General features: G+C 42.3%; 1 protein-coding gene and 1 long non-coding RNA gene across 19 annotated transcripts in view; one reads left to right on the top strand and one right to left on the bottom strand.

Annotated features, from left to right (window-relative positions):
• ZFHX3 (zinc finger homeobox 3) overlaps positions 1 to 24807 on the bottom strand; it is a 1205541-nt gene that overhangs the window by 451374 nt on the left and 729360 nt on the right. The gene's annotated exons all lie outside the window — the stretch shown is intronic.
• LOC120384492 lies at positions 1920 to 23204 on the top strand. 4 transcript variants are annotated; one of them, XR_005588912.1, is made up of 4 exons: positions 1925 to 1976; positions 2449 to 2493; positions 3471 to 3698; positions 23045 to 23204. It is a non-coding gene; the product is annotated as an uncharacterized LOC120384492 (long non-coding RNA). The 4 variants fall into 4 exon arrangements; XR_005588911.1 differs by lacking the exon at positions 2449 to 2493 and having other exon boundaries at positions 1920 to 1976; XR_005588913.1 differs by lacking the exons at positions 2449 to 2493; positions 23045 to 23204 and adding an exon at positions 4084 to 4330 and having other exon boundaries at positions 1920 to 1976.

Raw genomic sequence — 24807 nt, 5'->3', positions numbered from 1 at the left:
TAATATCATACACCTGAAGAGAGAACAGTTGTCTAGGTCAGTGTTAAAATTCTGATATTAGGCACACTATGCAGTGGGTGTTCCTTCTATGCTATGGAGATATTAACCATAGAGACAGCTAGAACTAAGAATGCATACATCCTGTGGAAGTAAAACAACTCTATTCAGTGCTCATCCACAGAATGGACTATGAACAGCTGCACCAGATGATATACCTTTGTGCAGTTAAGTCATGTGACAGTATTCGCCTTTCTTCTGAGGCTGCTAGAGTATGTAATAACCATCATTCCTCCTTGGATTTGAAAGTAATTTTGATAAGTAACAGTACAGAGGCCAAAAGGGAAACCAGAGGAGACCAGAGAATTGGAGATATTTACTGATTCCTGGTGGTACATCTATGGTTATAGTTTATAAAAATAGTTTATAATTTTTTAAAGTATTTTCTGCTCTGGGAATATTTCCTTTTTTTTCTGCCCATTGCTATCACAGATAATTTGAACTTTGCCTCGCATTACTTTGATCCAGGAACCCGCTGCATTAAAAAATAAGCATGAAATCCCAGACCCACTGAAGTAAATGAAAGTTAAAATTAGTTTTAATTGTGTTAAAGATACCTAAATAAGTATGTTAATTAGCTGGGCATCTTGCACTAGATATCAGTTATAGGGGTTATCTAAATATGAAGGCATATGCAGCAGTCTGATGAAAATTCAGGATACAAATCACAAGACTGAATTCGTCTGTCCAGTTCTGCAAAGTTCCATAGGCTGCCCGCCCCTACACAAGAATGAGGCTTCAAAGTCAGCATGACAAGTAACCAATATCCACAGGTGCATTCCCAGTTTGACTTGTTCCTAATAGCTGCAGAGACTGTGCAGTTGGGATTAAAATATTTTTTTGGGGGGGGAGGGCAGAGAGAAATTACTGAGCTGTTTTTCATATGTGATCTTTTGGCTTGAAATGGTTATTTGTCAGCTTTCTTCACGCACTGACATGTCAATCCACCCTTTACAAAAGAAAACCTGCCACTGAAATGGAGCTTGCTCTATCATCTCCCCCAAGAACCCCCTATCAGCATAATTCATGGTGAAGAGGGAGGAAAAAGTGCCTCCCTTCTACGATATTTCATCAGGATTGTGTGAGCTTCATAAGCAGCCTCTCAGAAACCAGAAAATGAAACAAGACATATTTCCAGGGTTGTCAGCAGGTAGATCCATTGGTTTTGTGGTAAGTAATCTCTCTGGGAGGAAGTCTTTGCTGTGATGTCTGTGTTGAATGTTCTGTGGCTCTCCCCAGCTGCACCAGTGCAGGTCTGTTCACTGGGAGACAAGGCAGTGATGATATTGCTTCTAACAACCAGAATGAAGTGTAGCCTGAGGCTATCTCCAAAGCCCCCTCCAAAGAGCCTCTAATTAATTTTTATCCTGCCACTCCAATGAGTCCCAAGAGTGCAGCAACCAAAACAACAAAAAACCCTCATCAAGTCATTCAGAAAAGCTTTGACGGTAACGCTTCAAGATTTTAGCGCTCCAACCAGAAAATGGTGCAGAAGCTTTTTAACCTGATTTTCCTCCACTTTCTCTTATTTATTTTATTTCCTCATGGCTGTAAAGCAAACATCTTACCACCGGTGAACAAGACACTACACTTTTCTCTACAGGTGCCCAGGAGTTCATTCCAAAGGACACTTTGATAATTATGCTATAAACCATTGCGACCAAAGATGAAAAACAGTCCCCTCCAGAGCCTGGGTTCAGTACCTCTGCAATGTTCCCCTTTGTATTCATCTATAGGCCTCTATCTCTAAGTAGAAAGACTATCTGGAAGAGTTGGAAACAGAAGCAAGGAAACACACAGAGGAATTTCTGACATCAAACACCCAACATTATGACCTCAGTCTTTACAGCCGTTGCTGGCAATAACCCAGGTAAACTGGATGTCAGCAGCAGGAACTCTCTTCAGAGTCCATTAAAAAGGTCTGCTTAGGTTGTCCTAATCTTTATTATGAAGGGAGATCATACTTATTCTCTCTTAGTCTGGCAACAGAGCTGGGTGAATACTGAAATTTTTTTTCTGGGAATACTTGCTTGAACATATCAGTGAATGTACTTTGCCATGCTATCACTCTTTCTGTGTTTGCTTTCTGCAAACATTTATGCAGTTGGATTTTACTGGAACGCATGTTAATGGAAAACAAATTTTCAAACTACCAGCATAAAAATTCACAAAAAATTAATTTTAAATGTACAAGTATGAGTATTTGTGATGGAAAATATTTCATCTAGAATTAAGATATAACGTAAGAAAGAGTGAAGACGGTCACCCGGGGGAGGATGGGTAAGACAATGCTATTAATTAAGATTATATAGTCACTCGTAGTTTTGTGCATACTCTTAATGAATCAGCCCCACAATTAAACATTTTTTACATTTTTTTCGTAATGTCCAGGATATTTTATGGAAGAATTAAAATTTTAAGAGAGATTTAAATAAGGTAAGTGCAGTAGCTTGGCAAACAGATTTTGGTTGAGTGATCCAGGCATAGGGGTGGCCAGAATAAGGCTGGGAGATGCTTGTGTGAGAAGGAGACAAAAGAGCCATCAAGACTGACATTGCTAGCAGAGCATAGAGGGAAATGTGAAAGGAGATCAGGTCAGAGATCAGGAGGGGGTTGAGTGATGTAGGGTCTTTAAGGCAAGGACATGAAGTTTGAATTTGTTGCAAAGAACAAGGGTGAGTATATGGGGAGCTTGAAATAGGGAAATAATATAATAATAGGAAAGCGATAAGTTTGGCAGAGGCAATTTGGACAAACCAGTGAGTGAGGAGGGTGTTAAGAAGACTAAAGAAGAGCTGGCTGGGAGGCTTGCTCCTGCAGGTTGGGTAGAGATACCTTCAGTGTCCTTTTTTGCATTTCTTCTTCCTTGTGTCTATCAACTCACCCCTCCCACCATTCTTACTCTGCCTTCTACATAATAACGAGTACACACACAAACCAAAAATAAAATAAAAATCCATGTATGAAGCTTAATATCTCTATGTCTTCTTCTACACTGACCCCCATGTGTGGAGCATCCTTTTAGAGCTCATTTGGAAGGCCTATAACAACAGTGCTTGCTGGTTTGCATTCTGCATGTGCAGGAAAGACGAGGTGTAGATCATTCTACCAATTAAGTCCATCCTTTTAGAGTCCTTGTCCTTAGGTGTGGACTTAAATCTGCCTCTTCGAGGTCTGTCATTCACTGCAGTCCTGAACCAGGAATTAGGAGCCAGGTGGGAGTAAAACTCCTCAAATTCCTGCATTGGAACAAAGTAGCATTTCTCCAAACACTTCACTGTAGGCAGCACCAAAGCTGGCATGCTCCAAAGAACCTTTGTAGGCTCCAGGAGTGCATTGCTGATGGGGAGGGTCATTCTCCTGGGGGTAGATGACTGCAGGATGTGTAATAATTTATAGGTATTCTTATGCAGGAACTCGGCTTGGACGCCCAGGGAAGCAGAAGGTCCTGGTAGTCTCAAGCACTTGAAATCCTCAAGCACTGAAGGGAAGGAAGAGCCAGTGAACAGATGAATCATCCAGGGATGATGAAGAAGCAGTTAATTGTGCCAATGATAGGTCTTGCTCCTGGACAGGTGAACATTAATGGGACAATTCCAGAGGCTCCACAAGAGGGATGACAACTGGTGCCTGAAGTTGTGGTAGGTTGACAGTCCCAGTCACCAGTGTGTCTGGTGATCTCACTTTAGAGTGAGATGAGGAGTATGACCTCTGCAATCGAGGAGTATCCCATAAGCTCCAGGGGAGTCGCTATGCATAAGGGTAAGGCATTGGTGGCCAGCAGGCTAGCAGTTCTGATTGCGGGAAGAGTGTCAATTTCAGTATCCAGGAAACTCCATGAGCAGTTCCTGGTGTGGGTTAAGTGATGGAGTGTGAGAGGGCGATCTCAATCTGGGGATAAAGGTGGAGCCAGGCCTGAGGGTGTGAGCAATTGGTCCAACTCACTGTCATCCAAAGTGAGGGAGGAACCAGTGCCAGCTATGGAAACAGTACAGCTGGCACTGAGTACCCATAAATTGTCTCCAGTGCCAGGAATCATGTTGGTACTGAAGTCAGCAGTAGTACCGAAGCCACCAACGATGTTGAGGAAGAGGGTGGGGAGTGACACCATGGGTAACAACAGCATTACCCTCATCGGTACCTGACTCAACGAACGCCCCATGGCCAAAATAAAAAATCGACAGTACGGAACCTTTGGCATCTCTATGTGATACTGGGCAGAGGTTGGAAGGACCTGCTCCATCCTGGATACCAGCAACATGTACTCTTTCTGGAGGAGGAAGAAGAGTCTCCATGAGGCCTGGAGTGGTCACTACTGGTCTTATGAGACCTTTTCTTTGGTACACTCAAAGGAGAGTGGCTTCTGCACCTCTTCGGAGAGGCAATAGCTGTAGAGTGAGATGGCACCATACACCGAGATTGAGGACGACCTCTGATCCGATGTAGGCATTGGTTCTGAAGCAGGCCTCAGGTGCTGCTTCAGGCAAAGGTCTCAAGCCACCTGAATCCATTTTGTGAACGATTTACAAATCAAACACCACTCTTTGACATGAGCCTTGCCTAAACAGCAAGCACCCTGTGTGAGGGTCATTGTTGGGGATAACCCCCCACACAATGGACAATGTTTGAACCAGGGAAAAACATTTAACTAAGCAAACTAAAACTAATACTAAGGGTACAAGAAAATCAAAGGATTTTTGAAGAATTGTGAGGGTAAGAACCACACAGAGCTCCGACTCCAGTCATGGGCAGTAAGAAGGAATTGAGTGGGTTGGGGTGCCACCATCTCATATAGCCTGGGGAGGTGCTATAGCCACCATGTGTGAATGCTATCTCCTTAGGTACTGCTAGGCAAAGTTTTCCAGCTCCAGAGTACTAGGCACGCACACACGTAAGTGGAATACACAACCACAACTATTCAAAGAAGAATTCAGACATTTTTGCCAAAATAAAATTTTCGCATAGAAAATTTTAATGTTGGTAAAACTGCATTTTCCACAAAATAAAAACATTTCAACAGAAAATCCCCAACCAGCTCTATCCCTCCCTATTGAGTGAAGAGGGGAACTCAAATCCATCCCTGACTTTTGAGATCCCGTCTTGGGCTCTGAATTTGGGGCAGCAGCCTGGATTTTCTGCCTAAGCTCTCCTTCCTTCCTGATAAATACTTGGTTGCTTTTACTTACATTGAATTGATAGTTCTGTGTTAAACTATACTACCCCCAGGGAGTGAATCCTGCTCCTGTGGTGCTCCAGTTTTCAGATCAATAGGTTGAAAGATGCCCTTCATGATTCTCTTAGATTGGGAGGTCTCTTAGGAGCACTCGAAGAATGAATACAGTGACCACACACAGTTACAAGTAAACAAATCTTGTTTGTGTTATGTTACACTCACATATACATATACACACCCTGAGAAAACCCAAGCAATAGCCAATGTCATATTCATATTCTTTAACCCAAAGATATTATAGAGTCTAGTGGATCTCTCAACAGGTGCTGGGGTCTTCCCTCGGGGTCTTGTCTGATGGGGTCTTTCCACCCTATCCATACCAGGAACCCTTTTTATTCTGTTATAACCATGCCCAGAACTGTATGCATATGCATCAGTGTTCCAGCCTCTTTTTCCTTATCTACACTTCCACACCTCATAAATTTTGGGGTGCTCTGCTTTCCTCTTATTCTCATTAGCATCTACAGACATGTGTTTGCATGGTAATCTATGGTAAGAGCAGAACTTTTCATGATGTTACAATCAGGTATCTTGTGGTCTAGACAGGTACATTACAACATATTTCCCTGACACCACCTATTGGCACATTCTTTATAGTAACTTTGTAACTTTACTGGCAGAGAGTTATTCCTGGGTCACCTATTTATATCAAGCCTCCTTAAGCTTGAGGGCTAGTATGGCTAAGCCTATAGGCCTTGCATAACAGCTTTGCTTTACTTGGATATCTAATATACAGTCATCACTCCTAAATACTTGTCAATCTTATACTCCTATGATCCTATTCTACTCATAACTATACCTACAATTTAAACCTATTTAGCACACATTGATTACATATGAAATAACATATGAGTTAACCATGACAAGAGATAACACAGTTACATGATGAAATGACCAAATTAGCTACAATTTCCGGTCAGTCGATTAAATGAAGTTTCTGCCTGTCTCTTTTTCAGGGCTGGAGTGAGGGTTCGGAGTGCAGGAGGGGGCTCAGGGCTGTGGCAGGGGTTTGGGGTGTGGGAGAAGGTTCAGGCAGCTCCCGGAAGCGGCCGGCACGTCCAGGTCCTAGGCAGAAGGGCCAGAGGGCTCTGCACACTGCCCGCATCTGCAGACACTGCCCCCGCAGCTCCCATTGGCCACGGTTCCCAGCCAATGAGAGCTGTGGAGCTGGTGCTCAGGGCGGGGGCTGCGCACATAGCCCCCATGGCCGCCCCTGCGCCTAAGAGCCGGACTTGCCAGCCAGTTCCGGGAGCTGTATGGAGCCAGGGTAAGCAGGGAGCCTCCCTTAGCCTCGCTGTGCTGCCAACCAAACTTTTAGTGGCCTGGTCAGTGGTGTTGACCGGAGCTGCCAGGGTCCCTTTTAGACCAGGAATTTCCATTGAAAACCAATGCCTGGCAACCCTATGGATGACTGAAAGGGTCTACCTGTTTCATGGTCTTGCTGATTAACTCTTGCTGTGAATTCGGTTCACTGAATTTTCTCAACTGTTACTCTTCTGCGTCTCCTGCATCCCAAATGGTAGTATCTGCTCTCACAGAGGTACTTACCTATGACCATCCTAAATCCAGGAGCCATATGAAGTGGAATACTGATAGTGACCATCCTAAATCTAGAACTAATAAAGTGGAACACAGCGTTTGTTAAAGACCAGAAAGAAGCAGAGCAGTCCAACAATAATTATTCAATACCAAGCTGAATTCCAAGTAGACAAAATCAGAATGACCCTGGAATTTGTGACAATTTGCTAGGATCCAAGCATTCAATTTGAAAAGGCTGACCATCCCTCTGCTGGGGTTTCCCTATTACATTAAGTGAGGAACAGTGACACCATACTTCAGACAGCTCAGTTAAGGAGGACATGCCCACCAGATATGTATGAGAATGTGAAACTACTCCTGAACACATAGTGATTGCTGGCAAAAAGGCACCTGTAAAAAGTGGATGAGACAAATGATATAGCGCATAGGGCAATTCTCTGCTTCCTTAATGAAGAATGACACTGGACAGTCAACATTCTTTTTAGCATGTCTCATAGTAATTGCAACAGTCTCAGAATATAGTACTGATTTCAAGGTTCCTCATATCTTTGCACCAAAGAATGCAGCATGCATGAAAACAACTTTTACTGATGTGTTGAATGATCTTCTTTTAAAAATTGTATGTACAACACTTATCTAGCTCACAAAATGGACCTAATTCTGGATGCACTTGAAAAGCGGTTCACTTAAAATGACTTTAATGACACCGTTCAGAAAGCTGTGTGCCCTGCCAAGTAGAAGGAAGACAAAAATACTTGCAACGTATAAGAGAAAATGACCCCATAAGGAAGACAATAATGCTACTTGACCCCTGTAGAAACGGATGGCTATTTGAAGGCAGCTGTGTATCATTTAAACCACTTGAAATATCAGCAGTCCCTCCTGCTAATAGAACCACGCATAATCAGCACACCAGCTCCAGTTTTACAGAGTTTTAAGCTGGGTGTGGATAAGGGAGCTTACATTAAGCTACCCCTTCACAAGTATTATTGCTCATTTTAGAAATTGTATAACTGAGACATACACATACACCTACCCACCCACACAAATAACATTTAAACAAATTATTTTTGTAACGGACTTTACAGACTTAGGATGAATATACTGATAATGTATATTTTATTACAGAAAGGGTAAGAGTACATGTTTATCAAAGAAATTATAGCATTATAAAGGTAGAAAGGCAATATTTTTCAGAAAATACCAATATTAACATTTTTTTAAGGAAATTCTTTTTGATAATGGACAATATGTCAGACTATGGGTACCGCTGGATTTTCTGGTTGATACCACACTGTGCACCCTTCTGAACAGATTTCAGTCACGATTCTCTACTGCAACTGAACTACTAGTTGGAATTCTATGCCAGTGGAAGCATGTGATCTCTATAAAAGATTCCAGGATCAATTTGTGTACCAGCTATTTGTCTTATTTATATACTTTTTGGATTGATAAAATTGCTAAAAATGAGCACCTATACATATTGTGACAAAGTTCCTCCTCTACCATGGTGGGTCCTGCGCTTATTGGCGGATTTGCTTGTCTCACACATTCACCCTGTGGGTTGGGAAACAGCCCAGAGACCTTCCCCTCTGGTAGAAGCCACAGTCCAGGTCAATTCCTCCTCTGTTTGATCAGGAGTTGGGAGGTTTGGGGGGAACCCGGGCCCGCCCTCTACTCCGGGTTCCAGCCCAGGGCCCTGTGGACTGCATCTGTTTTGAGTGCCTCCTGGTACAGTTGCGCGACAGTTACAACTCCCTGGGCTACTTCCCCATGGCCTCCTCCCAACACCTTCTTTATCCTCACCACCGGACCTTCCTCCTGGTGTCTGATAACGCTTGTACTTCTCAGTCCTCCAGCAGTATGCCTACTCACTCTCAGCTTCTTGCACACCTCTTGCTCCCAGTTCCTCACATGCACTTCCTCTCCTCTGGCTCCCCTGGCCTGACTGCAGTGAGCCCTTTTATAGCACCAGAGGGGCCTTAATTAGAGTCAGTTGCTTAACTGCCTTACCTGACTCTTAGCAGGTTAATTGGAGTCAGGTGTTCTTATTAGCCTGGAGCAGCCCCTGCTCTGGTCACTCAGGGAACAGAAAACTGCTTATCTAGTGGCCAGTATATCTCCCTTCTACTACTCTGCTGTTCCCAACTGGCCTGGGTTTATCACAATATGCACTAGTTACCATTGTCATAACTTAAAAAAACACCTCACAAACATATTTAAAGTGCAGCAATACCATTCAATGTAGAAGCAGCAAAGAGTCCTGTGGCACCTTATAGACTAACAGACGTTTTGCAGCATGAGCTTTCATGGGTGAATACCCACTTCTTCGGATGCAAGCAGTGGAAATTTCCAGGGGCAGGTGTGTATATATAAGCAAGCAAGAAGCAAGCTAGAGATAACGAGGTTAGATCAATCAGGGAGGATGGGGCCCTGTTCCAGCAGCTGAGGTGTGAAAACCAAGGGAGGAGAAACTGGTTCTGTAATTGGCAAGCCATTCACAGTCTTTGTTTAATCCTAAACTGATGGTGTTAAATTTGCAGATGAACTGGAGCTCAGCAGTTTCTCTTTGGAGTCTGGTCCTAAAGTTTTTTTGCTGTAAGATGGCCACCTTAAAATCTGCTATTGTGTGGCCAGGGAGGTTGAAGTGTTCTCCTACAGGTTTTTGTATATTGCCATTCCTAATGTCTGATTTGTGTCCATTTATCCTTTTCCTTAGAGACTGTCCAGTTTGGCCGATGTACATAGCAGAGGGGCATTGCTGGCATATGATGGCATATATTACATTGGTGGACGTGCACCACTGCTTGCATCCGAAGAAGTGGGTATTCACCCACGAAAGCTCATGCTGCAAAACGTCTGTTAGTCTATAAGGTGCCACAGGACTCTTTGCTGCTTCTACAGAACCAGACTAACATGGCTACCCCTCTGATACATTCAATGTAACCTCTCATAATAAAGTATCCAGTAAAGATCTCAATATGTTCTGGAAAAATGCCTGTGTCTGAGTCCCAAAGCTGGCTGAAGCAGCAGAAATTTGTATTAAGTCAGTCACAACTTCTGTTGATGCACAACAGCTTCACTACACAACCTTGTATTCTCTGATCAACACAGAGGTCTTTCAAAAAACTGCATGTGTCAAACATTAATCCTTTGCTTCAGTGCAAATAACACGTATTGCTTTATAACTTAATTTTTCATTTTGGCTTATTCCTAATATCTGTTTCATAAAAAGTGAAGAGTATAGCATGACAGTGTAGTATATTAATATTACTGCAGAATTCAGGGTGTCCTGCCTCAGTAGTTAGCAGACTTTTCCCTAGAATTTGGATCCAATGAGCTGCAGGGTAAATGAGGCCTTGATACCAAGGGACAACTCTGCACTTACAAAATTTTCTAATAGGTCTTTTCTGAGTCTATATTCTAGGATGGTTAATATTAAGCACGTGAAAAAGAGAACAACCCAAGGCAAAGATGTCTTACAGATGTTCCATTATTTAGAATAAAATAACAACCTGGTCCTGCATACTCTAACTGGTGTGACTAGGGCTTACTCAGACAAAAACAAACAAAAAAACAATTGATTTAAATGGACTTATCTTTGTGAGTAAAGATTTGCAGGGTCAGTCTCTTAAGTAAAATAGCCCGTGAGTATCCCAAAAGTGAGTGCTGGGTGTCAGTGATAATGGAGAGACAAACTGGGATTATTCTGCAAGATCTACATGGCCATATTTTGTCAAGAGAAAAAATACTTGGTGATATTCTGATAAGGTCTTCATTCTACAAGGAATCAGTCTATATTAGGGTTTTGTAAAGCACCCATTACTGTTGTATCTAATTGTTTCCCAGGTTCATTAGATCTATTGGTAAGATCCTTAGTGGATTTCATGGCGTTCTCTGTCCCAGGATCTGCAGAACCAGGTGCATGAAGCATTCCCTCCCCCACATCCCAGATCTGGGAGACCTGGAAATGAAATGGAGAATCTCAGGTTTCATTAAAAAAAGAAAGCAAGTTTCTATACTTTTTCCTTGCAAAGATATCTTTGAAAATATAAAACAATATGAACTGATTTAACTCAACGTTTACAAGTAATTTATGTTTCTCCCTATAACAACCCAGGACTCACCTTTGGGATCCAAAACCACCAAAGCTATAAATCCCTAGATTTTCCAAAGAAATCCAAATTAATTTGTGGACGGGAAGAGAGTGAGGCAGTGCCATTCACACTTCCACTGATGATGCTAGAGTTGTTGAAAGCTCTTTCTTAGCCAGCTGCTTGCAGTTGAGCTGACTCCTCTGCTGAACAGCCAGTGGAGGGGCTGCTCAACAACATGGAAAGTAGCATGATCTAGTACATTAGCTATAGGACTAATTCTAATCCTACTCCGACACTGATTTCTTTCCCCTCCCCAGCCTTTGTCAAGCTTTCCCAGGTGTAAAATAGAGAGAATACATATGTACTTAATGAGAGGGAGTGGTGATTAAGCATTTAAGCCTGGATCCTCAGTTGGTGTAAATGTGTGTGGCTCCACTAAAGCCAATGGTGCTACACCAGCTGGGGATCTGGGCCTTAATGTATGTAAAGTGCTATATATGTTCCAAAATTCATCAGAATGCATGCAGTAGCCACCAGTGTCTGGGGACTTACCAGTTTCCATGTCTCCGGCTTATCTAGACAATTCTGCCTTGCAAAACTTTTAAATTTTTGGCAAATATGGGCAGACCACAGCATAAGGAGGTGATTTACACTTCTACATCAGGAGGGATTTAGGATGAGGGAGCCTAATTAGCCCAACACACATATGCTATTTTATGTACAATCTGACAGTTACAATTGAGGAATATCCCAAAGAAATCATGTAAGCCCTGACCAAAATCTGCGAGTGGTGAGCCTTTTCCTTCTTGGAAGAGGAGAAAGTTCTGAGGCCAGTGTCTGGCTCTCTTGCACTTGTTAAATGCAAGCCTGAAGTCTGGTCCTTAGTGGATTTCATGGCAGTACTGGCATAGTACTTGCAAATTCTGCACAAGTAGCTTTTCAGTACACATCCTTTAAAAGATTAATGCATTATTGCACTAAAAAGAGGTAACAGTATGATACTTACAAAAGTATTTGAACTGAGGAGGTTTATTCATGGATTTTTTTTTCATTTTGGAAGAAAACCTCTTGAAATTAATTGCAAAAATATTTTTGTCACGGTAAAGTTGCAGAGTTAAGTTAAGAATTTTTAAAAGTCAGAAAAAGCAAACATTAAGGTTGTCTGAACTTGGCATTGTTGTACACTTGTAGTATTTTCAGTGTCTGTTTCTCCCTCCCGCAAATGAATGTCTTAATCTATCACTGTTTAAAATTATTAAATAAATACCATAAAATGTATATGTGCAATGAGGCCAAATATATTATATTATTATTTATTGAGCCACAATAGTGTGCTCAGTGCTGTGTAGTACAGAAAGGAAGACATGAATAGTCCTATGAGAACCGTAACTATTGCATTTCCTGACTTTATTTTAGCTGTGTAACTTACACATTGTATTATGGGTATTTTGCATTATATAATTCTTTACAACTTATGATTGCATCAAATTGATTATCGAGGTTTTGTGAATAATGCCAGGAAAAGACACTCCTCTAAAAATCAATACGTTAAAAGTGCTGTTTTAGGGTTGCTGTAGTTGTTCGTTGTGTTTCTGTGTTATTCCTATTGACCTGAGTTCAAAAACAAGGTATTGATTTATAAAGTACCTTCAGTAAATAAATGCACATTCTTTCTGCTAACCCTAATAACCTGTAGCATACAGAACAGGGTTTCAACTCAGCTCAGTACAGCACAGCTCATGGTGTCAAGAGTTTTCTAAAAGCTGCCAGCCTTTTCTGATATAACGGATAATGGAGATAATATTTAAGAAAGCAGTGCAGTTGGTGGGGCAGTAAGAGGAAATTAAAAGGGGCATGAAGAAGAGCAGGCAGGGGTAAAAAATTTTTTCAAGGAAGCCCTGTAAAAGATTAGATCTAGATTTGCTGAGTATTTGAAGGCTACAATATTATTGGGCGTAGTTCATAAAGCTTGATGTAAATTTATTACCAATAAGGATTTGCTTTTAAACCTTAATGATAAATGCAGAATGTCTCTGATTGTTGGATGAGTTGCCTATTAAAAAAAAGGATAAAGTTAGACACTGGTCTTTTGACCATAGTGTAATATCTTTAAACTATAACAAGTTTGCATTCTTCAGAATGTTACTGCCATGTGTAAATCTGCAACTATTTGTGGGCTTGATCAGCTCCTACTGAAGTCAATGATAAAGCTCCCATTGACTTCACTGTTCCCATTTCAGGCACTATGTGTTTTAGGTGACATTACTACCATTGTGAACTCCACAAGGTTAAAGATTGAGATCAATAGTACAACTTAAGTGGGAAAGAACATTCAGAGACTAGGGCTATAAATATAAATACAGACTGGCAGTAGATGTATTCAATCTACTGTAGCTATTGCCTTGTGCCTCTGATTTTGTACTATCACCACAAACACATTGGTCATCAGCACTGGTTCATTTTTTTATGTACCAGGCCTTTAAGAGGAACATGCCCAACATTTTCTCTTTACTTCACAGTGTCACATGGAAAAGCCAACATGGTGAACAATAAAAATAATGACTGTAGAAGGGAAATGGAGAGCAAAGGGAATGTAAAAGGGGCAGTTTTTATGAGGTTATTGTGTGACCTACTGTACCGTAAGCATATCATGTCACCTAATGCTTATAGTCTCCTTATAAAAATAAGAACAGGTCCCTCACTACAAGACTCTTGCGTTTTTTCCATTAGTAAACATTATTCTGTTTTGCAAATCTTGATTTTTGCTGCATTTGTATTTTTTCTGTTCATTTGCATTTATCTAATGAAGTGTTCTGGTTGGTTGCAACTCTTCCTGTAGCATTCTGGGGAACTGCAATAGGCTGGAAAGGAAATGCGAGACTGGAAGGAGATTTCTTCTTCTACCAGAACAGATTCTGTTTTTTAACACTTTTTCTGTCATTGTTTTCCTATTTCATTATTCATCATTAAAGCCCCTTTTCCTTCTAGGGATAAAATAGCAAGTGGGCAAATATGGTGGGCTGCCTCCACAAGACTGTCTATATCACAAATGCACTGACTGTCAATATGGCAGTGGTAAAGAATCATAGAAAGAGTTGTATTTTTCTATCAAAGAACTTTAATAGAATAAGAAAATATCCCTAAAGCTCCTCCGCCCACTTGACTGTAGACCTTCTGCCTAGGCCTTCCCCAACCTCTCCTGTCATGCTTCCAGCTACAGATTTAAAGAAAGAGTGTGCATATGCTCAGAGTAACCAGCAAAGCATGCTTTAAGAACAAAGCAGAAGACACTCAGCCCTGGAGGCCAAAGTGTTACCCTTATAATGTCAATGTTCTTTCCAGACTGCTGCTAAGTGGGATGGGACTCCATTTCAGAATTCTGACCCTTTGTATGTCACTGAAATGTCCTACTCCAACAAGTAATGTAAATTAAGTTTTACCATTAGCAATTAGTCAGAGCAGTGCTGCTTAATTGGAGTCTGTACCTGACCTTTATTCAACAGGAAGGGATCATGGTAGACCAGCATTTTACTGAAGTAGATTGTGCTGTATACTGAAATACATTATTAAATCATCATTATTTAAAGAGAAAGTCAAGACTAATAATACTTTAGTTACATAGCATTATGTGGCTTAGATAACTGCCTATTATCCATAGTTATTTACAAATCAAGATGTTCAGGAGCTATAATGATGCATTTGAAATTTCATAGGCCCAAAGAGAAGATGATGACCATTTACTGGACTCCTCTTTATTATTATGAAACCAATCTGTCAATGTCAATGGTCTTTTTATTGTTATCCTTTGTTCTAAGCCTCTTAGTTATTAGCAGAGCTCTCAAGTATACATAGTTTTTTGGATCACTCTACTTTAGAATGGAATCCAGCTGTAGAATTGTTTAGAAATTTTCCAGTCTAATTTTTTTTCATCAGAAAATGCCAATTCATCAAAAAAGAAATGTCAATTTCAACAAACATTTTGAAGGACACTAGGGAGGCTTCATGTGGAAACCTGAATAGTTTCCTGTCAACTCACCCGCCCCTCTCCCTAGTTCCTGGTGGGCTGCCGAGGAGCTGGGGCTTCCTGGACTCCCAGGCTCCAGGCTCTTCAGCAGGTCAAGCTCCCTTGCTCTTAGTAGCCAAGTAGTGAAGGAACATATTTCATTTTGGAAACACCAAAACATTCCCATTGTAGGGAAGTTTTGGTGTTTCTGAAATGAATGACTGAGAATTTAACTTTTGCAAAAACTTTGAAGCTGTGGCTTTTCATCCTGATTTGGATCAATTCCCTCCCTCCCCCAATCTCAACATTTTTAATGGAACTTAAATTCACTTTCCCAGCCCATCCTGTCCAGCTGCCTGTTCTACTGCACCAACACATCAAGTAACATTCTGCAAGCACGTGTGCTCCTCATGAAAATACCCTGTAGTCTAGGGGAAGGCGTACTGAGCTGGAAGTAAGGAGATCATATACTCTGGTCTTATCTCTACTGACTGCCATTTATATTTCTGTACATTATGACAAATCCAAGTCTCATCCATTCAGTCACACTGCCTTTCAGAACAATTGGACCAAATTTACGTATGTTGATTATCCTATCACCAACTGCTGCTGTGATTACTTGACAATACTCCCCTCCCAGAGCCCGGGGTAGAACACAGGATTCCTGTTCTCCAGTATTACTGTTGTGTAGCAAATAGTGTGTAACACCCTTGCAGAGTGTATCTCAAGTCTCCTTTTAGTGACATCCACATAAAGGATAGCAATTGTTCTTGCAGCTCAAGTGGTAGATGTCTGTGCTACAAATTTGAAACTCCAGGATTCACCTATGGTAATAACCCATGTAGGGAATGCCTTGTGGTTGCACATTACTGAATATATTTTCCAGTTTTCTTTTTAAAACAACTTGTTTAATTCACACACTGAGAAAATGTCCTTTATAATTCATTTAACTATAATAATTTTTTAAATCTATCAGCTATTTTGATCACTGGTGACACACAGTGATGACAACTTCAAAGGTTGAGTTCAGTGCAGTACACATGAAGGAAAAGAAAGATGTTGGATCCAAAAATCAACCAAAATCTTTTCAACAACAAAATACTAAAATAACTATGTGTGGATTTAAATGCTTTATGAGCTTGAAATACACTGACAACCCCCCATATCTAGCAGTTAAAGAGAAGAAATTACATTAGTATCTCCATGCTATTGCTATAGACCTTTGGTTCATTTCATGCTCCTCTAGTCTTATATTTCACAATCCTTTCTGTTCATTTGAGGTAGCGTTGTCTAATGATCTAGCATGTAGATGGGAGGCAGGAACTTCTGTGTTCTACTCCTGGTTTTGCTATTGATTCTGTGTATGACCATGGACAAGTCAGTGATGAGTTGATTTTCAGAGGTACAAAGCCCCCACAACTCCCATTGATTCTATGGGAGCTGTGAATGCTCAGCACCTCTGAAAACCAGGTCATTAACTTTTCTAGGTCAAATCTGCCACAAGCAAAAGGTGGGTGCAATACATTAACTTTGAGGAATTGTACTTTCCTAGGCCAGTGGTGACTTTCTCCGCTGTAGCTTCATTTCCACATTTATAAACTGGGGATAACAATATGTCCCTATTTTAAGGGACTATAGCAGTAGGGATATACTACCAACCACTTGACCAGGATAGTGATGGTGACCGTGAAATGCTGAAGGAAATTAGAGAGGCTATAAAAATAGAAAATTCAATAATAGTGGGTGATTTTAACTATTACCATATTGACTGGATACGTGTTACCTCCAGACGAGACACAGAGATAAAGTTTCTTGACACCATTCTTGAAGCAGCTAGTCCTGGAACCCACAAGAGGAGAGACAATTCTTGATTTAGTTCTAAGTGGAGCACAAGATCTGGTCCAAGAGGTGAATATAGCTGAACTGCTTGGTAATAGCAACCATAATAATTAATTTAACATCCCTGTGGGGAGGGGATATCAAAGAAGCCCACCACAGCAGCATTTAAATTCAGAAAGGGGAACTACACAAAAATGAGGAAGTTAGTTAGTAGGCATTTGTCCAGGTATGGGAAGATCAATATTCTCTGCCTGGGCAATTGCGCCACTACCATCACTAGGGCTTTAGTAAAAACGTGTGGAGCCGTTGATAGTCTGAATGGCAATACTCTGTATTGGAAGTCTTGTCCCACTGTGAATCATAGGAATCAACTGTGAGCGGGATGGATGGTAATGTGAAAATATGCATCTTGTAGGTTGACAGCTGAGAACTAGTCCCCCTCTTCCAGAGCTGAGATGATTGAGTTCAGTGTGACCATTTTGAATCTGTGGGTATGGACAAATTTGTTGAGTTTTCTGAGATCTAGAATGGGTCTTCAACCTCCAATTTTCTTTTGAGTCAGGAAATAAAGGGAATAAAATCCTTTCTCTCTGTGTTGCGTTGGGAATTGTTCCACAGTCTCTACTTGTAGAAGGTGATATACTACTTTTCTCAAAAGGTGCTCATGAGAAGGGTCCCTGAAGAGGGACGGGGAAGAGGAGTGGGTCAGTGGGATGGAGGTAAAAGGGATGGTATAACCCATTTGAATGATTTTTAAAACCCACTGGTCTGTGGTGATAGAAGCACATGTATGGTAAAACAGTCAAAGCTGATGACCAAAGGTTGTCATACTCGTCTTTTTGGCACTGGTGGTCAGGAGAAATCAGTGAGACCCTCGACCAACGTTTCAAAATTGCGTCTTGTTTGGTGGTGCTTGGGACGTTGCAGCCTGAGATTGGCTCTGTGGTCTGTGCCTTTGGTCTCTGATAGCACAGTGTCGTGTTGTCTCTGCTATGATTGTAAGGATGGTATTTGCGTCTCCTGTTAGGGTGTGTGTAGATCTCGAGGGTCCTCAGTGTCATGGAATGGAGGACTTCACCCATCTTAGCAGAGAAGAGCTTGTCCCCTGTTGAAGGGGAGGTCCTCTACTTTGTTCTAAAGTTCCCTTGGGATACCCAATGAATGTAATCAAGACAGGGCCGCCCAGAGGGGGGGGGCAAGAGGGGCAATTTGCCCCAGGCCCCGAGCCCCACAGGGGCCCCCACGAGAGTTTTTCGGGGCCCCTGGAGCGGGGTCCCTCACTCGCTCCGGGGGGCCCGGAAAACTCTTGCGGGGCCGGGCACAGGAGCTTCTTCACTCCCGGTCTTCGCCGGTGGGGGGTCCTTCCGCTCCGGGGCGGAACGACCCCCCCGCCAGCGAATTACCGCCGAAGACGGAGCGGGACCCGCCGCCGAAGTTCAGCTCGGTCTTCGGCGGTAATTCGGCGGCGGGGGGTCCTTCTGTTCCGGGACCCGCCACCGAAGTGCCCCAAAGACCCACGGTGGGGGCCCCCTGCCGCCGAATTACCGCCGAAGACTGGGCTGCACTTCGGCGGCGGGTCCCGCTTCGGTGGTAATTCGCCGGTGGGGGGCCCCCACCGTGGGTCTTCAGGGCACTTCAGCGGCGGGTCCCGGAACCGAAGGGCCCCCCCCGCCGCCGAAGACCCCGGGCCCCCGGAATCCTCTGGGCGGCCCTGAATCAAGATGCTCTGCACATGACGATGGCTGTCGCCGTCGTGCATGCCGCTGTGTCTGCCATGTTGAGGGATGCCTGAAGTGTTGTTCTAGCAATAAGTTGGTCCTCGTTGATGATGCCTCAGAATTGGTCTCTTTTTTTCTCTGGAATTTCCTGGACAAAATCATTCATTTTGGTACAATTGTCATGATCATAGTTAGCGAGTAATCCCATTTAATTGACCGTGCAGTATTGAAGAGTCGCTGACGAGTAAACTTTTCACCCCAAGAGGTCTAATGTCTTCCAATTTTTGTCTTGGTGCGTGGATCTGAATTGAGGTTGTTTACCTTGTTGGTTGACCACATCCACCATTAAGGAATTAGGTTGTGGGTGTGAGAAGAGGAAGTCCATGCCTTTATTTGGCATTTAGTATTTTCTGTCCATATGCTTATTGGTTGGAGGGATGGTAGCAGGTGTTTGCCACACTGTTTCTGCAGGTTCCATCAAAGGGTCATTTATAGGGAATGCTATTTTTGTTGTGGAAGTAGTATGTAAGATCTTGAGGAGTTGGTGTTGCATCTCTGATACCTTCTCAAGAGGAATATTTTGGCTCTGTGCCACCTGCCTGAATACCTCCTGAAAGTGTTTGAAGTCATCTGTACTAGTGGAAGGTGGGGGCATTACTGCCTCATCAGGGGAGGAAGAGGAGTTGTGATCAGGGGATATTTCATGTTCCGTGGTCTCAGCCCTGTCTTCCCCCACCTCCTCTGTTGCCTCTGAGGGCTTGGGTACTGATCTCATTGCAGAGTGTATAGGTTTCCTATGAGAAGTGGGAGGTCTGTGGAATTGAGACCTGTAGGCTGCCCATGTGTCCCATTGTGGTCACTGAATGGCATGGGAGGGCACATCCAAGGGTTAGCGAGCCATGGGGGCATGTCCCTGGTGCTCTGTTCCCTGGATCTATGAGATTCTGTGCCTGATGGAGAGCAGTGTCCAGATGAGAAAACTGCCTTCTCCATTCATTCCCCATATCACTTGAAAAAGGTGGAGCAATGGGGGACTCTGGTTGGTCCGGTGCTGTTGGAACTGGCAAGCAGGTGGTGCCGAGCAGTGGAGATCTGGGAGCAGAGGACACTTCCATATCTGATGTGTGCATAAGAGGGATCAGTGCCATTGTGTGCAGTGCCATTGTATGCAGTACCGTATCCTTCTGTGCTGCCACCTTCGGTGGAAGTGTGGCTGGTGGCAACCCTTTTTTTGTAGTCTTCTTTGGTGCCGGTCTTAGCAGTTCCGCGGTTGGCACCGATGAGCTCAGTGCTAGAAGGGGAGCCATCACAGATGGTTGAGGTTGCAGTACCGTGCCCTTTGTAGGGGTAGTCGATGCCATGGAGGAGCAGGCTGTTTTATGCCTGCTACTTGACTCCTTTCTCCTGCCAGCAGAGGTCCTGGAGTGGATGGTGTGAGAGGTGCCCAGTGCATCAAAGGTGCTCACTCCGGAAGAGGTCGGCACCGCGGGCAGCAATCTTGCCGGAGACCATTTCTTTTTCAATGGCTCTTGGCTTGGTGGACACATGGCCCTTTTCCTTGATTTTTTAGAAGAGTTTGCACTTCATCTGTCCCTGGAGGATGTACCCAAGGAGTCCCTTGTCCCGGGTTGTCTGGGGTCCAATGTTGGAGTGGAGGAGTTCTCCATTAAAATGAGTTTAAGGCAAAGATCCCTGTCTCTCCTTGCTCTTGTTTTAAGATTGTTGCAGTGAGTGCATTTCTGCGGTACGTGTGGCTCACCTAAGCATTGGATACAAAAGGAATGGCCAGAGACTGGCATTGTGTCCTTGCATGAAGTGCATCTTTTAAAGCTGGGGAGCCAGGCATATTTGAGGCATCCCTTTTGTGAAAAATGGGGGACGGGGAAAACAAAAGTTTTTTTTTTAAGTGGCTATCTAACTAGGTTTAACTAGCGCTAACTATACTAAGTAAAGTAGCAAACTGTTAATAAACAAGGGTAAAAACTAAGCTATCTAACGTAACCTAATCTTATTTTAAGGTTTTCAGTGACACTGCTAATGGACTCCATCTCAAGCTGAGGATGGTTGAGAAGGAACTGAAAGGGTCGGGCCATACACATGCTATATGAGGCACCAGTGGCGCCATGAGACTGCTACTGCGCATGCGCACTCCAACCAGACACTGCTACCGAAAATCTCCGAGCATTTGACAGGGACAGGGACAGCATTTTAGAAGAACATTCCCTCTCTCATTTCCTCCTTAGAGTAAGGCTTGGAGAAATGCTGCTCTCATTAAATGCCTGCAGGATTCTCAGAGAGCTCAGAGAAGTTGTAACAGCTCATATTTGAGAATTGTTTTCCTTCAATACAGCCACAAGGTTTAGCTAAACAACTGATTACTAATTGGGGACCTGAAATCCTTTCTATAAGGGACAGAAGGCAATTTAGATCCTCACTATAAACAATGGATTAAGAAGCTTAGTTATAAATTAAAAATGTGAAACAAATTACACTAGCCTCATAAAACAATTAAATCATTACCAAAGTATGGAATATGACAGTATCGATGGGCTGTTATAGCACACACCAGGCAGAGCGAGATCAGGAGTCTGTCAGGAATCCTTCCCTAGGCTCAGGACTATCTCCTCATTTCCGCTGCTCTTTTTCCCTTTATCAGTTTTTCATTATAGTTTCTCCTCTCTGTCGTTTCCCACCTCCCCCCAAAAGGCAGATGCAAAAACAAACATCACAGCTGCATTGCTCTCAGATCTGTACATTCAAATCATATGGGCGGCTGGCTTGCAGTGCTGCTAACACTTCTTCTCAACCAGAAGTCCATGATTGTTCCAACCATTCATCTGATGTTTTAAGATTTTTATCCATTCAGCAATTCTTGAGTGATACTGACTTTTTTAGACAATGGGTTGGGACTGTAATGTAAACTTCTGTAGCTGCTATGAGCTGTTATCTGCTTGAGTTTTAACAGGGTTGTTGGGTTCCTTCACTTTAAAAGATCCCTCTGTTTCACAGGGACACATGAGCGTGGTCTACCATGATTCAGAGTCTCTCTGACATGCTGCAAGCTGTGTGACTATAGCAGAAGCAGGAGGTATCCATGTACCATAACCACCCCAAGATCCAGATATGAGACTCTGAAAGATCATATGTATCTCTCTGAGCACCAGTGCCAGACTTCATACTCCCAGTGCAATCCCCTTTGGGCAGACAGCATACTTCTCTTTACAGTGGCCTCTCTCAGTCTATAATCTAAACTGTAATGCTAACCCAAGGGCTGCCTCCTTCAGTGGAGAAGGAAGAAAAGAACTGAGTGTGATTTTTCCTAGTAGATTGTGTATAGTTTTGCTGGTAATAACATTGTTGTTTTCCGTGTGCTGTGAGAGATGCTGCCAGTTGGATGAGTGGGCCCTGCAGCCCTTGGATAGATCAATCCTATCGATCCCAGAGGCTCCATGTCATTTCCAGGGGATTTGCTAAAGAAGCTACTTATGTCCCTTTTTCATTTTCACCAACTCATTACCAGCTGCTGCTGCTTCATGCAATTCAGCAACACCTGCAGGAATGAAACCGCCCCCGCTTCACCCTTTCTAGCCAATTCTGGTTTCGATAACTTTCTTCATAATTAAAAACAAGACAACATTAAAACAACTGATCAGACCCAAAAACTGAAGCCAGGTCACATCAGCACACAAGGTTGGGGTTTTTTTCCCCCTATTTTTTTAAAGGGCAGCCCAGCTCCAGACTAAGCAACTGATCCCTGGCTTAACTTTTAAATTAAGACCATTGTAAATTTGGGAACTTGAGAAGAGATAGAGAGGACACCCATAATCCTTTGCAAATGTCAAGTGGCTCTCAATATTGGTTACTTTTCAAAGGTAGCTAGGTTACAATGTACTGCAGTAATGAAAAAGCCCTGTCAGGACCACTCCATAGGGTTTCAGTCAATATGCATAATATTATTGGGCTTTGAAAGGATTAAAGATTGTTTCTCCTGCTTCCTCATAATATGGTGATCTCTTGAGCTCCAGGCACAGAAGGTGCCTCCTTGTTTAAAGAGGTACACAGGGAACTTTAGCATTAGACAGGAGGTCAGGATGCCCCTATCAATTGCTCCCCCTGGTGGTGAGCTTGTTTATACAGACAATATTTTTACATTCAAGTATTTGTGTCATTGTTTTAAATAGTTTACATAAACTGTTCTGATTGCTGCTATTGATAGTTTATTTATTCCATTTATTAGGTGATCCTGATGTATAGAAATTCCACCTGAATCCTTTTATTGAGTGCTTTCCATAAGCTTAAAGGAGAAATGAAATGTTCCTAAAGTATATTTTAAAAGATGCTTAAGATTCTAATTTAGTAACAGAATATGGGGATGGATTTAGAAATTAAAAATACATTCTTGAACAAAATATCTGAAAAATCATTTCCATTTTACATAGCTGTCTGAAGCTGAATTCAGGATGGATTTTCCCCTCCAAGTGTTTATTTCTTGACAAATATCTGATGCAGAATAAAGAATTATAATACTTAGCACTTATATAGTGATTTATATTTTCAGAGAGCTGAATTCAGGATGGATTTTCCCCTCCAAGGAAGTTTTGTCTGAGGAAGGGGTGTAGGATCAAGCCCTCAAAGCAATGTAAATATGTATTGTTATGAGCTCTTTGTTCTCTGTGTTAAGTGATTTTGAAGACATCATCTCTTGCAGAAGACACATGAACTGCTGAATTCAGATCGGAATTCTGTCAGATACAATAAAATTCAGTAAAAATTTCACTTCCTCTTCAAGTTTGTATTACCTTGTAATACAATTTCAACTAATCCTGTAACATTTAGCTCCTCAACTGCCTTCTGAATTTTACAGACTTTGGTGATGTTCCCTCTGAATCTACTTTTTACAAATTCATATATAGAACATAAGAACGGCCATACTGGGTCAGACCAAAGGTTCAGCTAGCCCAGTATCCTGTCTACCGACAGTGGCCAATGCCAGGTGCCCCAGAGGGAGTGAACCTAACAGGCAATGATCAAGTGATCACTCTCCTGCCATCCATCTCCATCCTCTGAAATACAGAGGCTAGGGACACCATTCCTTACCCATCCTGGCTAATAGCCATTAATGGACTTAACCTCCATGAATTTATCCAGTTCTCTTTTAAATGCTGTTATAGTCCTAGCCTTCACAACCTCCTCAGCCAAGGAGTTCCACAAGTTGACTGTGCGCTGCGTGAAGAAGAACTTCCTTTTATTTGTTTTAAACCTGCTGCCCATTAATTTCATTTGGTGACTCTAGTTCTTGTATTATGGGAATAAGTAAATAACTTTTCCTTATCTACTTTCTCCACATCACTCATGATTTTATATACCTCTATCATATCCCCCCTTAGTCTCCTCTTTTCCAAGATGAAAAGTCCTAGCCTCTTTAATCTCTCCTCATATGGGACCCGTTCCAAACCCCTAATCATTTTAGTTGCCCTTCTCTGAACCTTTTCTAGTGCCAGTATATCTTTTTTGAGATGAGGAGACTACATCTGTACGCAGTATTCAAGATGTGGGCGTACCATCGATTTATATAAGGGCAATAACACATTCTCCTTTTTATTCTCTATCCCCTTTTTAATGATTCCTAACATCCTGTTTGCTTTTTTGACCGCCACTGCACACTGCGTGGACATCTTCAGAGAACTATCCATGATGACTCCAAGATCTTTTTCCTGATTCGTTGTAGCTAAATTGGCACCCATCATATTGTACGTATAGTTGGGGTTATTTTTTCCAATGTGCATTACTTTACATTTATCCACATTAAATTTCATTTGCCATTTTGTTGCCCAATCACTTAGTTTTGTGAGATCTTTCTGAAGTTCTTCACAATCTCCTTTGGTCTTAACTACCTTGAGCTGTTTAGTATCATCTGCAAACTTTGCCACCTCACTGTTTACCCCTTTCTCCAGATCATTTATGAATAAGTTGAATAGGATTGGTCCTAGGACTGACCCTTGGGGAACACCACTAGTTACCCCTCTCCATTCTGAGAATTTACCATTTATTCCTACCCTTTGTTCCCTGTCTTTTAACCAGTTCTCAATCCATGAAAGGACTTTCCCTCTTATCCCATGACAACTTAATTTACGTAAGAGCCTTTGGTGAGGGACCTTGTCAAAGGCTTTCTGGAAATCTAAGTACACTATGTCCACTGGATCCCCCTTGTCCACATGTTTGTTGACCCCTTCAAAGAACTCTAATAGATTAGTAATACACGATTTCCCTTTACAGAAACCATGTTGACTTTTGCCCAACAATTTATGTTCTTCTAGGTGT

Source organism: Mauremys reevesii, linkage group 16, assembly GCF_016161935.1.
Source record: "Mauremys reevesii isolate NIE-2019 linkage group 16, ASM1616193v1, whole genome shotgun sequence".
Lineage (NCBI taxonomy): Eukaryota > Metazoa > Chordata > Testudines > Geoemydidae > Mauremys > Mauremys reevesii.
Note: the sequence above shows the minus strand (reverse complement) of the source record. Positions and strands in the feature narration are given on the sequence as shown.